Raw genomic sequence first — 11,169 nt, forward strand, 5'->3', positions numbered from 1 at the left:
ATTTCAGTATTCTCTTTGCCCTATCTCCGCCTGCCTACCATTCCTCACACCCTACCTCACGTTCACACCTCTATGCCTTTGCACACACTGTTCCTCCTGGAGTGTTATTGCAGGTTTAAATCCTCTTCATTCTTCACAGCTCCACCTCCAAAAAGATCATCCTTCTCTCTGTATCTGTGATGACTTTAAAGTCCATTATTTACACTTATGCCTTTATCACTGACTGCAGTATATGTGTTAGGGGCAGGGTCCATTTCTTAATTCATCTTTATCTCTCACAAGCTTTATCATTTGTTGAATAAGACAACAAAACCAAAGTTAAATTTCAGCCCTAGGCCAAAAAGTTCTGCCCTATCTCAAAATAAGAATCAAAATATTCTTGACTGACAGGATGTATTCCATGCCTCCACTCCCTAGCCCACAAACAAAACAAGTCATTGGAAGGTCAGTATTTTCTAAAACTACATTTATTATCAGGTAAAACAAAATAAAGCGGGGTTGGGGGGGGTGGGAGCAGCGCTCAGTGGTTAGGGCTCTGACCACAGGCTTGGGACTAGTGGGTTTGAACCCAGCCTGGGCCTGCTACACAAAAAGAAATAGCCAGGCGTTGTGGCGGATGCCTGTAGTCCCAGCTACAAGGGTGGCTGAGGCAAGAAAATCACCTGAGCCCAAGAGTCTGAGGTTGCTGTGAATTATGAGGCCATGGCACTCTACAAAGGGTGACAAAATGAGACTTTGTCTCAATAAAAAAATAAATAAAATATGGGGCGGCGCCTGTGGCTCAATCGGTAAGGCGCCGGCCCCATATACCAAGGGTGGTGGGTTCAAACTCGGCCCCGGCTGAACTGCAACCAAAAAATAGCCGGGCGTTGTGGCGGGCGCCTGCAGTCCCAGCTACTCGGGAGGCTGAGGCAAGAGAATAGCTTAAGCCCAGGAGTTGGAGGTTGCTGTGAGCTGTGATGCCACAGCACTTTACCGAGGGCCATAAAGTGAGACTCTGTCTCTACAAAAAATAAATAAATAAAAGAAATAGGGTGGCGCCTGTGGCTCAAGGAGTAGGGCGCCGGTCCCATATGCTGGAGGTAGTGGGTTCAAACCCAGCCCCGGCCAAAAAAAAATAAAATAAAATAAATAAAGCCACTTTCATACCCAGAAGACCCTAGTTGCACATCTACCATCTGGATGTCAAACCTTCATTTCCCAGTGAGAAGTAGACAAGAAAACTCCAGATACCAAAGGCTAACCTCATTCTGAGCCAGCAATTTAGTTTCTGATTGAAACCACTTAGCGTGGACATACCACATTCTCAAGAGGACAGGGAGGGCTGACTGCCCTGTGACTCAGGAGACCACAAGTGCTACTGACCCATCCAGATAAACGGAATGCAGGTGGCAGCCTTGCACCTGGCTGGCAAATTGCTCCTTTGCCCAATTACAGGGAGAATGCATACTTTGCCTAGTATTGAGACACTATGAGCTACTTAGGGTTTAGGTCAGGAGTTGGTATTCTTCCAGAATGTGCAGGAGTAGAAAGAGCCGTTGGCCTGAGAAAGGTCTGATTTATAGTCTGCGCTTTGCCCTAATTATTACTGTGTCTTGAGTAAGTCCTTACTGCCTGTTTGAGCCCCAGTGTTTCTATCTCTAAAATGTTAAACACCTAAATGGATTTTAGTACCCAACCCAGCATATATCTAATTAATAGAAAGATATAAATCATTAACTTGAAATTAAAGAAAATAAAAATTACAAGGGTAACACTAAAAAAGATTAGGATATAGGACCCTCCATAGTCACTAAAAACCAAGCCACTCATTTGGTTCTGTACTTCCTGGTAGCCAAACCAAAAAGAGAAATACGATAAGTTATAAATTTCCAATTGTCCACAAAAGAAAAAGCACACCAGTTCCCCTGGGGAGGCAAAGCTTTTTCTGGCACTAACTACTATTCTGAAAGAAATTTCTCCCATGTACTTCTTGAAGAGGACATTAAGTGAGATTGTAGCTAAAGTCTTCAATAACATAAACCCCTATAAGAACGGTAGTAATGAGTTACATAAAGCTATTTCTGACAGTGTCCCTCCATGAAAGCAAAGAGCAAACACCTAAGTTCATCTCAGTAAAAATCATTCTGGAGAAGCTGAGATAATATGGCCTAGGTGTGGTAGCTTTCAGCGATGGCTAAAGGAACAGGTAAGCAACACATCTTTCCTGAAAGCTCTGTAAATACAACTTCTTCCAAAAAGGTATTTGTTAAGAGCTGAACAGCAGTCAGTTTGCGTTTAAATGATCTCTAAATTCCACTCCAGTTCTGACAGAGGTAAGCAGCATTTCTGGTCTTCATTTACTTACACTAATTTAAGGCTCTGTGCCTGGTTTCCCTGCTTTCTCTGCTTTAATCCCCCCATCAATCCTGTGAGATAGGAACTATTATTTGTACCATTTTACAAACAAGGAACAACGATTTAGAGAATTTTAGTAGATAGCCAAAGTCATAGAGGTAATTACCCAGGTCTTTCTGGCCCAGGCTCTTAGCTCCACTTCCAGTGCCTCCTGGTATTAATGAAATGTGATTACAGATAGAAATACTAATGTCTGTGACGAAAAAACAGTGAGGCCCAGAACAAGGTTATAGGGAGAGATAAGAGTTGTTTATTAACAACAACAACAAAAGAAAGAAAGAAAATTTTGAAGACTTTGCCAGTCTTACAGATGGAATAAAGGTATGAAAAATCTGTGAAAAGCAGAAATTGCAAATTAAAGTAATTCCAAGTGGCCAGGTGTGGTAGTGGCTCACTTGAGCCCAGGAGTTTAAGGTTGCTGCGAGCTAGGCTGAGGCCAAGGTGCTCCGGCATGGGACAAGAGAGTGAGACTCTGTCACACACACAAGTAATTACAAAGAAATACTATCTTGTCTCAGGAAAAAAGAGAAGAATTATCTTTTCCTTTTCTCTTAAAAATAAGTATTATTCCCTACTATAGAAAGTAAAGTTTAGGGGTGGCCCCTGTGGCTCAAAGGAGTAGGGCGCTGGCCCCATATGCCAAGGTGGTGGGTTCAAACCCAGCCCTGCCCAAAAAGAACTGCAAAAAAAAAAAAATAGCTGGGCATTGTGGTGGGCGCCTGTAGTCTCAGCTACTTGGGAGGCTGAGGCAAGAGAATCACTTAAGCCCAGAAGTTGGAGGTTCCTGTGAGCTGTGACGCCATGGCCCTCTACCCAGGGCGACAGCTTGAGGCTCTGTCTCAAAAAAAAAAAAAAAGAAAGACCCTCAATGAATCCCCAACAATAAAAAAAAAAAAAAAGAAAGAAAGAAAGTAAAGTTTAGCAACTAAACCCTAGTTCCCAGTCATTCATGCCTTCAACCAACAGATATTTACCCAGTGCCAGCTCCACACCAAATACTGTCAGCAGTGAGCAAAACAGAAAAGCTCTCAAGCTTCCCTTTTAACAAGTAGATAATATATTTCCAGATGGTATTAAAGTACTTTGAAAAAAATAAAGTTAAGGGGATTAAGAGAGACTGAAGGGAGAAAACTGTTCTAGATAAACTGGTCAGGGATACCCAAGTTGAGATAAGGAGTCAGGCATACAAAATTTGGAGAAAGGGGATCCTGAAAAGAGGTACTACCAGCAGAAAAACCCTGTGACAAAAATAGGCAGGTTTTAGCAACCTCAGGAAGGCCAGTGCAGCTGGAGCAGAACGAAGCAGAGTGGAGAATGGTAGATGAAGTAAGAGAAGTCGGAGGAGGGAGACAGGCCGTGCAATGCTATAAGGAAAGGAGATGAATTCTATCTGGAATACAGAAGTAGCATATCCTGATTTACTTTTAAGCCATAGTCACAGCTCTCAGGGAAGGATCAGGCAGCAGCAATCATTTTTTAATAGGTGCAATCCTTTAATGACTCAAGTGTGTAACACCTGTTGTTAAGGATAACATCACCAAAAACTAAGAACTCTAACAAAATACCTTTACCCTGCAGGCCCTGACCAGCTTTCCCTCATTGCAGGCTAAAATTGAAAATGTTTCTTCCTTTTTTCCAAAGCTTTAATAGCTTTTTATTAAAATGCTAAGGGGGATGCAACTGTGACAGCACCTAGTGTTTACTTGACAGATCCTGGAGAAATGTCAAGATCCTTCATAATGGGAACTGATTCTGATCTTCCATTTGCATCACACTTGAACATCTCTTCCCTCTGCTTTTCCTATTCCAGGATATCCTATCCCTTGCCATCCTTTTGTTGCTTTCTTTTTCCCATATGCTCAAAACCAAACATTCTGAATGTGAGCTGCTTGGTCTAACTCAGCAGTTCTCAACCTGCAGGTCGCGAGGAACTGTATTAAAGGGCCGCAGCATTAGGGAGGTTGAGAATCACTGGTCAACTGAATGCTGTTAAAGTTAATTTAAACAGTCCCACAGCTAATGTTATCATACAAGGCACACCTTTGACAAGAAGGACAATCACTGAATTTGAATGTAGATAACAGAGTCATTTTTGAAGCTAAACTGCAGCACTAATTCAAAGAAATTTCTTTTACCATCATGTTTGGACACAATAAAAGGGAGAAAAAAATCTGGCCCCTATATCAGCTGTGTGTGTGTGTGTGTGTGTGTGTGTGACTGTGCACCTGAAGGCGGAGGTACCAGCATCAAAAACTGAATGAATAACAAGATCCACTTACACACAGGAGCCAGCCATCACAATGGCAATGAACCAGGACCGAGCTAGGCACAGAGACAAGGGAAATTTCCTCTCTTATTTACACCTGTTGATAAACAAGCCCTGACTCCCCAGCCCCAAATAAAAGGAAAGTCATCATCCTGCACTCCTCCAGGCAACACAGTCTGGAATACCCAGATACTAAACAACCTTTTCTTCTCCTGACCAATTGTTAACACCCCCTCCCCCAGGCACAATGACTTTGTGGCTGCCTGAAAACCATTAAAATCATCAAGACAATGAAAATTCACATAATCTGAACAGTACAGCAACTCAACAGCACTACACGTCCCCACCCCCATGCACCTAGAAACATCTAGTGGTACAGAACAGTGAAAAGCAGCCCTCAAAGGGGTTGGGGTGGAGTAGGAAGGGAAGGGTACCGTCTCTTATGGCCAACTGTCTCCTGGCATTCGAAAACAACACTATGCCCTTAGACTTTTCAAAGTGAAAACTAGTGTGACTGGCAGCTGAGTGATCTTGGGATTGCTGAGTGTGGGTCACATACCTTACCTTGCCCTCCATATCCAAGTTAATGCTTCCATTATTCACTGCCCCCAATTGCCACTAGATCTGGGTTTCTTATCAACCACCTGCATCACAATCTCATGGGCCACTTACTAAAGATGCAGAGTCCTGTGCCTGAAAATAAACTTTTTTTTTTTTTTTAGAGACAGAGTCTCACTTTGTTGCACAGCTCATAGCAACCTCCAGCTCTTGAGCTTAGGCGATTCTCTTGCCTCAGCCTCTCAAGTAGCTGGGACTACAGGTGCCCACCACAATGCCCAGCTATTTTTTTTGTTGCAGTTTGGCTGGAGCTAGGTTCAAACCCGCTATGCACAGTATATGGGACCAGTGCCCTATGGGACCAGTGCCCTACTCACTGGTATGGCACCTGTGGCTCAGGTGCCGCCCAATAAACATTATCTTTATACACATTTAAGTTGGAGAACCTCTGTCCTAAGCAATGTTTCTCAATTTGTGGGTCATGACCCACATGGTCAGGAAATCAAATTAATGGGTCATGACCAACAGTTGATTTTTTTTTTTTTTTTTTTTTGTAGAGACAGAGTCTCACTTTATGGCCCTCGGTAGAGTGCCATGGCATCACACAGCTCACAGCAACCTCCAACTCCTGGGCTTAAGCGATTCTCTTGCCTCAGCCTCCCGAGTAGCTGGGACTACAGGCGCCCGCCACAACGCCCAGCTATTTTTTGGTTGCAGTTCAGCCGGGGCAGGGTTTGAACCCACCACCCTCAGTATATGAGGCCTGCGCCTTACCGACTGAGCCACAGGCGCCGCCCAGTTGATTTGGTTTTTTTTTTTTTTGTAGAGACAGAATCTCACTTTATGGCCCTCGGTACAGCGCCGTGGCCTCACACAGCTCACAGCAACCTCCAACTCCTGGGCTTAGGCGATTCTCTTGCCTCAGCCTCCCGAGTAGCTGGGACTACAGGCGCCCGCCACAACGCCCGGCTATTTTTTTGTTGCAGTTTGGCCGGGGCTGGGTTTGAACCCGCCACCCTCCGTATATGGGGCCGGCGCCCTGCTCACTGAGCCACAGGCGTCGCCCAGTTGATTTGTTTTTAATGAAGTATAAAAAATATTTTTTAACAGCACAGTGCAGATAGTAAGGGTAATTATTGTTTTCTGGAACTTGTGAAATATATTCCTTAACTGTGGATCCCACTCTCAGTTTGGAAGCCATGCTCCTGAAAGGAAGAACAACAATTCTTGTGAATGGTGTTTACTTTCTATTTCCATCCCTAACTCCAAGCTTCTTGATTTTAGCTCAAGCAGTTATCACAAGACAGATCCAAGACATGTTGTCATCAGACCCTAAATTGGTAAGTTAACTTCCAACTGAGGAAGGAGATGATCCCCAGCTTCCCAGCCCACTCCTGCCTGAGACCCCACCATGGAGCTGGGGGTAGGTGATGGTACCAAAGGAAGTTTGTACAGCTATGCTCAAGATGAGCCTTTGTCTAAGGAGAAAGAACTTGTAGCCACTCATCACAGTTGGAAGGAATGAAAATCTTTCTCATCAGAGGCAAGACTCAGTCTCAGCATTAAGGACTAAGGAAGTATGCATGAAAGGATAGAACTCAGGTTAGTCTCTGTGGTAGTGTCTCAGTAAAAGGAAAACCAGGGAAGAATGAATCCAGTCTCACTGATCACAGGTCCTATGACCTCCAGAACCAGAATCCTGGAGAGCATCCAAAGTGTGAGATCAGGCTCGGCGCCTGTAGCTCAGTGGTTAGGGCACTGGCCACATACACTAGGACTGGCGGGTTTGAACCCAGCCCCAACCTGCTAAACAACGACAACTGCAACCAAAAAACAGTTGGGCGTCTGTAGTCCCAGCTACTTGGGAGGCTGAGGCAAGAGAATCGCTCGCTTAAGCTCAAGACTTTGAGGCTGCTGTGAGCTGTGACACCATGGCCGAGTGCCATATAGTAAGACTCTGTCTCAAAAAACAAAAAAGTGTGAGATCAAGTCCCACTCCCACCCCAGAGCCATTGGGGTGATTTACTTAACTTCTCAGCCCCCTAGGTGCCATGCCATTTCTAATGCTCTGAGTAAATGGGGTACAGGGAAGCCGACTGCTACCCTTCTTGCACAATGTTCTGGGACAGAGCCACATCTTGCTGGAAGGAGCAAGGGAGGAAGGGCAGAGAGAAAAAGATGAGCAACTAGCTGTCTTGTTAGCTTTGGACTCAGCAAAGGCAAGGGACTTCCTCAAAAGAGCGTCCCAAGTCTGAAGAGAGCAAAGCAAGGACAGAAAAGCAAAAACCTCAAGCCTCAGCAGCAGCTCCGTTTGCCGTGCAGCTCGCTAGGGTCGGAGGAGGTAGCACAGAAAGGGAAGCAGAGACACACACCAAGCAGAGAAAAACGGAGGACGCTCCCTCATATAGCCTTTTAAACTGCAGCTATGAGCGAAGTCGGAGGTGGCAGCCCCCCAGACAAGAAGTTCAAAGGAACAGGTGTCCCTCGCACCCCCGCCGGAGACGAGCCCACCACTTCGGGGAAACACATCTAGAGGAGGTCAGCAGGCAAAGGAGGGTGAGCGAGAAGCAGGGAGGGGTCAGGGCTGTCCTCAGCACCCGCTCCCGGGAGGTCCTCGCTGCAGAGGCTGCTACACTCCTGGGGCCGGAGAGAACGGGCGCCCCTCTCCCAGGGAAGGACACCGGAGCAGGCAGGGAGCAGGAACTCAGCTGCGGTCACCTCCGCGGGGCCCGGAGTCGGCCGGGCGTTCCGTCTCCCGGAGTCGGCACCCCCCAGGCGGCGCACCAGGACCCCAGGGTCTCCAGGGGAGACGTAGCGTCACGCGGGAACAGAAACCTCCCAAGCCCCACCCCGACCCCACGAAGCCCAAGCCCGCGGGAACTACGCGGAGGAGGCGGCGGCGGCGACTCGATCTCCCCTTTCCCTCCGCCAGACCTTGCACCCCAGATTTGCCCCCGCTCTTCCTACGGGTCCCCGGCCCCGAACCCGGGACCCGCGCGACCCGGGCTCCCTCCGCTGGGGCCCGGCCGTGTTTGTAAACAAACCGGTCACGTGGCCCCGGCGGCCGGCTCCCAGCCCCCGAACCCGCGGACCCCGCGGGCGCCCCCAGCAGGACGGAGCGCGCGGGCCCCGGAGGGGCGGCGGGACGGCGGCGAGCGCCGGGCACCCCCAGTCCCCAGTGCGCGCTGACAGCGCGCCCCACGCCCACGCCGCGCTCCCGCCTCTCACCCGGCGGCTGACTGCCCCGTCCGGCCAGCGCCGGGCCCGGCTCCGCGGGGATGCGCAGCAGCAGAGGACGTCCCGGCTGGACCGCGGGCTCCCGGCGCGCTCTTAAAGCCACAGTCTCCGCCACTGCCACGGCCGCCACTCCGCATCCCTCCGGTCGGGGCCGGGGGCTGCCCCGTGACGGACGCGCCCCCGCACCTATCCCCTCGGCTCGGCACATAGCAACACGCTGCCGGTTGGCCCGGCACGGCCGCAGCCCATCCGCGTGGAGCCAATCAGCAGAGGACGGAACTCCGCCCCCCGCTTCCCCTGCCTCCCACCCCTCAACCCCTCGGCCCAGGCTGGGCTTGGGTGCGGGGAGTGGAACCGGCGCCTGGTCCTTCCCCCTGTCTAGGCTACTGGCCCGGGGCAAGGAGGAAGGGTGACAGAGCTGGGTGGGCTCTCGGCGCCTGGGAGGAGACTGTTTGTTTGGGTTTGGGGTTTCTCCCAGATTAAGGCTGGGATTCTCTAGAGGTAGGGTGTGTGTGTTGGGCAGAGGCCAGAGTAGTAATTACTCCCTTACCCCGCAAGCCATCCCTAACCCAGATCCTAAATTATCAGAAGTGGCCCTCAGGCCCCGGGGCAGTTGAATTTAATAAGCTAGTACCAGTCCCACCTGGCCCAGCCATTACCTGCTCAAAACCTAAGCATTTCCCCTCTTCTTCCTGCCCTGCTTGTAATTTCAGAGAGTTCAAGGTAGGAAAGGGGCTTTAAGGGAATTGGAAGGCCCCCTATTGCGGCTGATTTTCCAGGGGGTTGGGAGGGTGATGAGGAATGGTTAGCCCAGGAGAATAGGGTGATCAGAGTGACCAGAGGGGAGGAGTCTACATTCTGGGTCAGTCGGGTGGTGCTTTTCAAGGAAGAGAAGGTTAAAAAATAAACTCTTGGCAGTCAGGAAATCCAGGGAGGCACCAGGTGGGTGGAGTGGGGCAGAGTCTCCCAGCAGGAAAGCAGGTCAGTTTGATAAAGAATGCTGGCAGGGGCAAGGGAAAAGAGCAGGTTTAGCCTTTTCACTCAGCCACTGGGGTTCTGCAGCTATCAGGACATGAGATGCTTTAGGAGACACAGCTGATTCCAACCTCCTTCCATACACTGGTTTGCACATAAACCCAGAATGGTGCCAGGGCAGATTTGCAGGTGGCTCAAAACTTCACCTACAACTCCACCCAGCTGTCTTTAAAATATATTCGTCAAACAAATTGAATTCACTTAATATATGTTGGGCAGTTAGGTGTGAATCCAGTCCCTAAAGTTACTAAAAACAAAATACCTCAAATACATCAATATTATGACACATATCAGCCCCCAGGGGCTATGGTCATTGTTCACAATTGACTACTTTGGAGAATCTAAATAATGCTTTCAAAGAAGGAGGAATCACAAACAAAAACCATTTAACATTTAATCCTTAATCTAACAAATGTGATTATCAAAAGCTTGTCTCATCAGTGTCTTGGGCAAGTTTCTTTGCCTCTCTAGACCCAGGTTTCTACAGTTTAAAACAAGGAAGCTTGAAAAAGGATGATCTCTCAAGTCCCTTCCAGCTCTGAAATTCTAAGTAGGACCAGAAAGTCAAATCTGTTACAACATTTCAGCAATGTTGTGCTGGTGAATATTTGTGTTGCCAAATCTCCACTTCCTAACAGGAGAGGCTGTGTTAGTTTAGCACCCTAAGATACTGGAATGTTATGTAACAAAACTGGTGGCTACTGTTTCTGTTTAAATAAAAGATTATGTTAGCTAAAGAGGTCTAGCTCCATGCAGTGGTTTCAGAGGGAGCTCTGAGGACCCCTGCAGGCTTGCTGTGTATATGCAACAGACTGAAAAAGGCCCCCAGACCTTAGGGCCAGGAGACAGAACCAGCCATCCAACAAAAAAATATTCAATTGGGCGGCGCCTGTGGCTCAGTCGGTAAGGCGCCGGCCCCATATACCGAGGGTGACGGGTTCAAGCCCGCCCCGGCCAAACTGAAACCAAAAAATAGCCGGGTGTTGTGGCGGGCACCTATAGTCCCAGCTACTTGGGAGGCTGAGACAAGAGAATCGCCTAAGCCCAGGAGTTGGAGGTTGCTGTGAGCTGTGTGAGGCCACGGCACTCTACCGAGGGCCATAAAGTGAGACCCTGTCTCTACAAAAAAAAAAAATATTCAATTAAGCCTGATTGTGCCTCCTTCCAGTAAAAAAGAGCTGAGCATTGTGTGTTGGTAAAAAGGGAGATGTGAAACAAAGAACTGGGTAAAACAAAGTAGTAAAAGAGACTGTTCTTCCTCCCTGAACCCACAGAACATTTTACTCGGGGTTTATTAGAGGCAAAATTCCCTCCTTGACTTGGGTGATGTATTCTGAAGAATCTATTGGGCCAGGTGGCCTATGTCTATAGTCTGAGCTCCTAGGGAGGCTGAAGCAGGAGGATCATTTGAGCCCAGGAGTTCCAGACCAGCCTGGGAAACATAGGAGACATCTTATCTCAAACTTTTTCTTAATTTAACTTTTTAAAAAGATATTCTGGGTGGGGAACAGTGCCTCATGCCTATAATCCTACCATTCTGGGAAGCTGAGGCGGGAGAATCCCTTGAGCTCAGGAGTTCAAGACCAGTCTGCTCAAGAATGAGACCCTGTCTCTACTAAAAATAGAAAAATTGGGCCGAGTATGGTAGCTCACACCTGTAATCCCAGCACTCTGGG

At 48.2% G+C, this 11,169-nt stretch overlaps 1 protein-coding gene across 1 annotated transcript in view; it reads right to left on the reverse strand.

Annotated features, from left to right (window-relative positions):
- The window catches only part of YPEL2 (yippee like 2), a 74,244-nt gene extending 64,085 nt beyond the window's left edge, over positions 1–10,159 (reverse strand). The window contains exon 1 of the mRNA XM_053569805.1: positions 8,450–10,159. The gene's annotated coding sequence lies outside the window, so the exon portion shown is untranslated. The remainder of the gene's footprint in view (positions 1–8,449) is intronic.
- Between the last annotated feature and the right edge of the window lie 1,010 nt (positions 10,160–11,169).

This window comes from Nycticebus coucang, chromosome 18 (genome assembly GCF_027406575.1).
Source record: "Nycticebus coucang isolate mNycCou1 chromosome 18, mNycCou1.pri, whole genome shotgun sequence".
Lineage (NCBI taxonomy): Eukaryota > Metazoa > Chordata > Mammalia > Primates > Lorisidae > Nycticebus > Nycticebus coucang.